The sequence below is a fragment of the Podarcis cretensis genome (assembly GCF_951804945.1).
Source record: "Podarcis cretensis genome assembly, chromosome: 8".
NCBI lineage: Eukaryota > Metazoa > Chordata > Lepidosauria > Squamata > Lacertidae > Podarcis > Podarcis cretensis.
In genome coordinates, this window is record NC_137177.1 from 75,362,341 (window position 1) to 75,370,532 (window position 8,192).

Below are 8,192 nucleotides of genomic sequence, written 5' to 3' on the forward strand. Positions count from 1 at the left end.
AAGTCATCCCTGACGAATCTCATTTTCCACCCCCCTCTGTTAAGTGTTAAAAGCTTGGTAGATCAGGGGAATGCTGTGAATGTTGTGTTATCTTGATTTCAGTAAGGCTTTTGACAAAGGTCCCCCATGATATTATTGTGAGGAAGATGGTAAAATGTGGGCTGGGTAAGGTTAACTGTTAAGTGAATTTGTAGCTGGTAGACTTACCAAACCGAAAGAGCACTCACTAATGGTTCCTCAGCATGCTGGAAAAAAATGACACACAAAGAGAAGAGTGACATATGGGGTGCCACAGGGTTCTGTCCTGGACAGTTGTTGTTCAATGTCTTTATAAACGACTTGGACGAAGGAATTGAGAGGATGTGCATCATATTTGCAGATGATACAAAACTGGGAGGGATATCTTATGCAGAAGACAGAATTGGGATTCAATGCAACCTTAACACAGTGGTTCTCAAACTTTTATCTCTGGTCCACGCTTTCAGGGGGAAAAATTGCTTGTGCCACACCAAATTTTTAATTGATAAGAAATGCATGGGGAAACGAAAAGAAACCTGTGCTTGACCTGTGCAGGACACAACTACTTTATCATATGATCATGGGGCATTTAGGAAATATAAAACAATGCAGCTACACCCTTCAGCATTACCCGTGTATAAAAAGAGCCCCAATTGTAAACCTAATTTTTGGGTAAAAAACCCCTAGTCTTATACACAAAAAAATACGGTATGTACCTTAAGTATGCATACAAATTCAATGAGAGATGTGAGCTTGCTTTTGCCAGGTAACCTAATTTATTTCAGATCTACTTTGAGACAAACTCTCATCTCCTCATCAACACAAAGAAGCTTTTTTTCTGATCTTTCATATTTTTCAGAACTGAAAATCCCAGTTCACAACAATGTGCTGTGGGAAAATATAGCAGAATAGCCAATGCTTTGCTCTCATTTTGAAAATATATCAATCCATAGTCTGCAAAAATAATTATATCTATACTGTACTGTACTATACTATACTATACTATACTATACTATACTATACTATACTATACTATACTATACTGAATGTTTAAATGTTTCTTTGATTGTCCATGAATCTTCCTACCACACTTGCAATCCTCTCCTGCCACACCCTTTGAGAACCATTGCAACAGATTGGGCCAAAACTAACAAAATGAATTTCAATACGAACAAATGTAAGGTTCTACATTTAGGCAGGAAGAGCCAGCTGAGCAAATATAAGATGAGGGACACCTGGCTTGCCAGTAGTACATGTGAAAAGCATCTAGGGGTCTTAGTAGAATCAACTGTGTGATGCAGCAATAAAAAAAAGCTAATGCTATTCTAGGTTGAATCAACCAATGTATAGTGTCCTGATCAAAGGAAGTAATAGTACCACTCTGTTCTGCCTTGGTAAGACCACCCATAGAGTACACTTTCCAGTTCTGGGCACCAAAATTTAAGAAGGATATTGGCAAGCTTGAACGTGCACAGAGGAGGGTGACCAAGGTGATCGAGGGTCTGGAAACCAAGTCTTATGAGAAACAGGTGATGAAGTTGGGCATGTTTAGTCTGGAAACAGCCTAAACGTCTGTTGTCTATGCTCTGGTAGCCTCTAGGTTAGATTACTGCAATGTGTTATACATGGGGCTGCCTTTGAAGATGGTTCAGAAACTGCAGCTGGTGCAGAATTTGGCAGTCAAGTTGTTCACTGGGGGGAAGTGATCTGAGCACGTAACAACAATTCTGGCACCACTGCACAGCTACCAATTAGTTGCTGGGCTCAGTTCAAACTGCTGGTTTTGACCTAAAAGTCTTATGCATCTCAGGACCCCAGCACTTCAAAGGACCGCCTCTCCCTACGTGAATCAACAAGGATTCTGCAATCATCGTCTGAGACCTTTTTCCTGTGCCTCCTCCATGGGAGGTCTGGAGGGTGGCCACATAAGAACAGGCTTTTTCAGTGTTGGTGCCCTACTTTTGGAATGCTCTTCTAAGGCAGGCTGGGTACTATCATGACATATCTATAGTCGGTGGGTAAAAAGATTCGTTTTTCATCAGGCCTTTGGCTTTAAATGATTTGTGGCCTCGTTTAGTGGATGAGATATTTTAATCCTATCTTTTAAAAATAGGATATTGTTTTAAGATTTTTCCTTGCTTTGTTTTACGAGGGTTTAAATGTATGCTGTTTGCTCATTGTTGTAAGTCACTTTGAGCTGCATTGACAAACAAGGTGACTAATAAGTTTAATGAAAAATAAAGGAAAAACAAGGACAGTGAAAGTACAAAGATGGCTGCACACACATACGCAACAATGCACTCATCCAATCCGGTCCTCGGTAAGTTACTCAGAAGAAAGGCCCGCCACATTCAGCAGGACTTACTTCCTAATAAGATTATAGAATATTAAGAACGAAGTGGAAATACTCAAAAGTTTGATACTCTGGAGAATCCAGCATCACAGGGGGGTTAGTTTGAGAGCAGAATCATATTCAAGTCACGTCTATTATTATTACTGTTATTATTATTTGATTTCATGCCCTACCTTTCTGCAAAAGTACACAAGATTGCACACACAGAGCTTTTTTTCCTGTGGTGAACTGAGTACTGTCCATTCGTTCATTTGTTTTCCTGGGACCTGCAACACTTCACGTCTATCTATTTTGTTCTGTGGTTTGTCCACCCATCTGTTCTCCAGGTTTAGGCATCTCTTGAGATGTTGTCACCAAACCCAGCACAAGGGGGCCCAAGTTGGGGGTCGGAAATCTTAGTCTATGTTTGATGCCATTTTGAATCAAGATGATGTCCCAAATGTGACTTTGTCCCATTTGGTGTAAAAGTTACAGATGAGGTTTCTCAAGCTGGAGGAGGGGGCTGTATACAGTATACATGTTTTAAATAAACAAGAAATCCAGCAAGCAAAGTTTTCCCCATCACCATGGGAAGAGACAGCAAAACCACCTGTTATATTTCCACAATTCATGTCTGTTCTATCCATTTCACAGAATGAGGTAGGTTGATAAGTTAGGGTGGTAGGATTCACTTAAGACTGCATGTGAGCTTTTCACTTTTTTGAAGGCTTTCCCCACTTGTGGATATTTTAACCCTAATGCTGCAAATTTGAATGAGCAGAGAGTGTGTGTGTGTGTGTGTGTGTGTGTGTGTGTGTGTTTAAACCCATTTATTTTGGAGCAAATAAGGCATTCATTGTTAGAGAGCTATTTTAAGAATAATCAGTTTTCTGTGATTTTATATTACTTTGTTTTCATTGGTTTGTGTTTTCGAAATGATTGTTAACACTGTTGCTATTGTTAAGTTTTTGAGGTTGTGTTGCTGTGTAAGCCACCCAAGTCTATACATAATTTATACCCCCAATTTCTCTCTCTCTCTCTCTCTCTCTCTCTCTCTCTCTCACACACACACACACACACACACACAAACACACACACACACACTGAATAAAATATTGTTATGCTTAGCATGCAATTACTTTGCATTCCACCTTCTGAGAGCAACCGCCCTCAAAAGCAATTTATAAATCTTTTAATCAATAAATAAGTAAGGATATACAAACACAAGAAAAGTCCTGAAGGACCAGACCAAAAGCCTATCCAGTCCAGTATCCTCTTTCCCATGGTAACCAACCAGATTTTGGGGTGAAAGAAGTGTGTGGGCGGGGGGCAGGGGGGGTAATAAGCCAACGGAGCAGGACAGAACTATTCACACTCCATATTCTGGGATTGCAATCTGGGATTAGATTCCCAGGCCTGGTGGATGCATCACTTCTGTATTTGTGAGGATGTTGTTAAAGGCACAATGGCAGAACCATTAAAGATACTAGAATGATTTTTGTCCTTCTGCATGAACTTGACCTATACACTGCAATCATCAGAAAGGTTGCCTGTTGCACACAGACTTAGAGAAATCTGGCTGGTCACTGTCTGAATGAAAGGGCTGGACGGAGAGCTTTGGTGTGACCCGCCAGGTCACTTGAACGCTTCTAGCAAAGCATGGCTAGTTGGGATCATTTTAGACATCTAGCCTTTTAAGTGCTAGCTGTTATCCCATTAAATTATTTTTTCCTGTTGACCCACACATTTCCATTCCTCTGGGCCTCAGAAGTATATAAAACTATACATGCACAGAGGTTCTATTTCTTAAATGTTTCATGTGCATGTTTAATAAGTAAATATTTGATTGGGTATATTTAAACTTCAGTTCTAATCATAGTGATACATTATTGGATTTGGTTGGCACCAAAACCCTCCTTTTCTAATATAATTCTAATTAACAGGGAGCCAGGTTTGAACTGGGATTTTAAAAGCGACCTGGTGTTTATGGTAAAGGTTTTATATATTTGTGTTTACGGTACAAGGGCTATTTATATATGGGAAAGGGTTATATAATCTGACCCAGAGATTGCTTAAGGTAAGGTCAACATACCCCTTATATGGGATACGTTGAAAAGGGAGTCCAATCTCACATTAGGCCTCATTCACACCATATTTAAAGTACTATGATACCACTTTAAACAATTGTCGCTACTCCCAAAGAGCCCTGGGAGCTGTATGTAGTTTGTTATGGCTGCTGAGACCTGTTCCCCTAACAGCTACAGTTTCCAGAATGGTTAAACAGTCAATCCCTCTTCCCAGGGAACTCTGGGAATTGTTGCTCTGGGAGGGGACTAAGTGGTCCGCTAACAACATATAGCACACTTAATAAGTGACACTTCCCAGAATTATTTGGGGGAAGTCATGGCTGCTTAAAGGGGGCATCATAGTGCTTTAAATGTATTATGTGAATGTGCCTTTATTGTGTGTGTGTGCGCACACACACACCCCTGCCTGGAGGTACTTGAGCAAATGGATTGAACATGATTTTGCTGATGTGAGACTATTTCCTTGGCTCGCTCTTTTGAGTCAATTTCACAAAAAAACCTTTCAGAGTTGCTGACGCAGTGGATCTACATAGCAGAGCTGAGAAAGGCCTCTGGGAACCCAGGGAGGCGGAGATGGGGGCAGAGTGCTATTTTTAAAAAAATTAAAAAATTAAATCAATCGCCATAGCCTTTCATATGCTCCACTCTCGCAAGCAATAAGCATTATTAGCATGCAGCCTTTTTTTCCAGATTCACAGAATACAGTGGTACCTTGGGATGCGAACGGGATCCGTTCCGGAGTCCTGTTCGTATCCCGAATGGAATGCAAGACGCGATGGTGTGTCTGCGTGTGCGCGGGTAGCGTTTTGCCGCTTCTGCGCATACGCATGATGTCATTTTGAGCGTCTGCGCATGCGCGAGCGGCCAAACCCGGAAGTAACGTGCTCCATTACTTCCAGGTTGCCGCAGAGCGCAACTCGAACATGCTCAACCCGAAGCACATTCAACTCGAGGTATGACTGTAATCCTATATATGTCTACCTAGAAATAAGTGTCATTGAATGGAGTTTGACTTACTCAGACCCTCCAAGTGTCCCTATTTTCCAGGGGCAGCCCTGATTTAGAGAAGCCACCCTGGTTTCTGATTTCATCCCAGAATGTCCTGCTTTTCCTTAGGATGTCCCTGTTTTCATTGGAGACATGATGTAGGATATGGAGTTATCCGACCCCCGGGCTATCTGAAGGCAATCCTGTAAAGGGAGGTTTTTTAAAAAAGTTTGATGTTTTATTATGTTTTTATATATGATGGAAGCTGCCTAGAGTGGGGTATAAATAGAAAAATTATCATTATGGAATGGGACGTCCCTATTCTAATCAGGGAAATATTGGAGGGTATGCTCACTCTCAGGTAGGTGTGTATAGGCTGTGTACACACCAGACATTTAAAGAACCCCCCACCCTCCCACCCCAAAATAAAGAGTCCTGGAAACTGAAGTTTACCCCCACAGAGCTACGATTCCCAGGACCCTTAACAAATGTCAGTTCCCAGGATTCTTTGGAGGAAGTCATGTGCTTTAAATGTATGGTGTGTACACAGTCCCACTCGACGAATCACAAAAATCAATTCCATTCATTCATTCATTCATTCATTCATTCATTCAATAAAGCACCATAATGGTTTGTGGCGCTTCACAGAGCACAGGAGGACCAGTCTTCCTGCCCTCCTTCCCGAGGACCTCACAGTCTAAGTTCTGGAGAGGACCGGAGTTAGCATAGGTGGTAAAATCAGAATATATAATCGTGTGTGTGCACAAGCTCCAGGATTAAACTGCAACACCCAGGAGATTTTTCTATTTATTTTAAACTTTGCTAATGGATGGGGTATAAATAATAAAATTGTTGTTGTTGTTGTTGTTGTTGTTGTTGTTGTTGTTGTTGTTGTCAGGGCTCGGGAACCTGCGCCCCTCCAGATGTTGTTGAACCCCAACTCCTATCAGCCCAAGTCAGCATAGCCAATGGTTGGGGATGGAGTTATAGGCCAGAGGTGGGGAAGCTATTGGACTCCAACATCCATCAACCTCAGCCAGTGTGGACAATGGGATTTGTATATATATTATTTATTCCGCCACTAAAAACAACTTGAATGAATTACCTAGGCTGCCAACTTTGTGGGGAGGTTAGAGGCAGTGTTTTGGACTACAACTCCCATCAGTCCCAGCTAGCACTATTGGGGGAGGTTGTTCTAAAAGTTCAAGGTGTTACTATTAGTATATAAAGCCTTTAATAGGTTTGGAATGGTTTACCTTCAGATCACCTGTACAGCTCAACTATTTGTGTATACATATTGGTCATTATAAAAACAACTGTTTATGAATTGGTGCCTGAGTTTGACTTTTTTCTGCTTTCTTCCCTGTCCATTTTCCTTTGTGTGTCTTGCTTTTTTAGACTGTAAGCCTGCATGCAGGGACTGTTTCGTTTTAACTGATTGTATATGACTCTCTCTCTCTGGGAGACTTTAGAGCAGGGTACATATATATACATCTGGAATTTCCCGGACATACCCAGAATACTCCAAAGTTTGGGCAAAACTAAAGAAAGCTCAACAACTTTGCAAAAAGGGGGCAACACAAGAACAGGCCTTTTCAGTGGTGGCTCCTGGCTAGTGGAATGTTCTTCCCAGGGAGGTTCACATGACATCAATATTACACAGCTTTAGATATCAGCCAAGAACATTTACTGTACTTTTTCACCAGGCTTTTGGCTCTTAATTCTCTGTGGCCTCGTTGAGTGGGTGGGATGTTTTACGATAATCCCGTTTCTTAAATCACAGAATTGTCTTTCAGATTTTGCTTTGCTTTGCTTTTCTGCTGGTTTAAATGTATGTGTTTGTTTGCTTGTTTATATATTGTAAGTTGCTTTGAGTTACCTTGGGGGGGAAAGTAAAGAAATCTAATGAATAAAATAAACAATGTTAGAAAACCTTGCTGAGTTTTTTTGTTTTGTTTCGTTTTACATTGGTGTGTTCAAATCTTTGCTAAAAGCTTGGCAATATGTTTGAATGTGTAAGTTTGCCTCTCCCCTCCATTTCCCTTCCTCTTTAGAAATGGCTTGCATGTGTGTGTCTGTGTAGCGTTGAGGCAAATCTCCTGATGTCGCAATCCAGCACCTTCCCTAAGGAGTCACCCCTGAGAGATGGCTTCTTAGTTAGGCCTGTCTGCCTGGATAATGATTTCCAAATAAGTAAATCTGTTAATGAGATCACAGTGGGAGCAATAATGAGTCAGAAGAGGGTGAAGTGGGGGATGTGTGTCTGGGGTTCTTTTAAATCAGTCGGGACTCTTGGGTCTGGCCGGGAAGCAAAGAGAGGGATACTACCCTATTTCCCAGGACATCTTTTCGGTGCTGCGTAAAAACATTTTTGTTAAGGCAAGCCTATCCAGACATGTAGACTGTTGACATGGCTCTTAAGCTGGCTGATTTTAATTATTTTCTGAAAGTTTTTTCCCTTTTTTCCTAAAGATTTCATTGTCTTATTCCTTTTGTAAATCACAGTTTGCAGTTTAGCTGAGGTTTGCTTATTTGTTTGTTTACAAGCAGGATGTAACTTTGATGAAATAAATAAAAAACATAAATCACCTGGGTTTTTTGTTTTACTTTTTAACTGATGCATGGGCCAGGCTGAGAAGTTGCTCCTTTGCCCTCTCCTTGGAAAGACCTGCTTTGTTTTCATTAAGAACAAAAGAATTCAGCATTGCTGCATCCAGTCCAGCGCCCTGTGCCCAACAGTGGCAGGGCTACATTTCACAGCACACAAA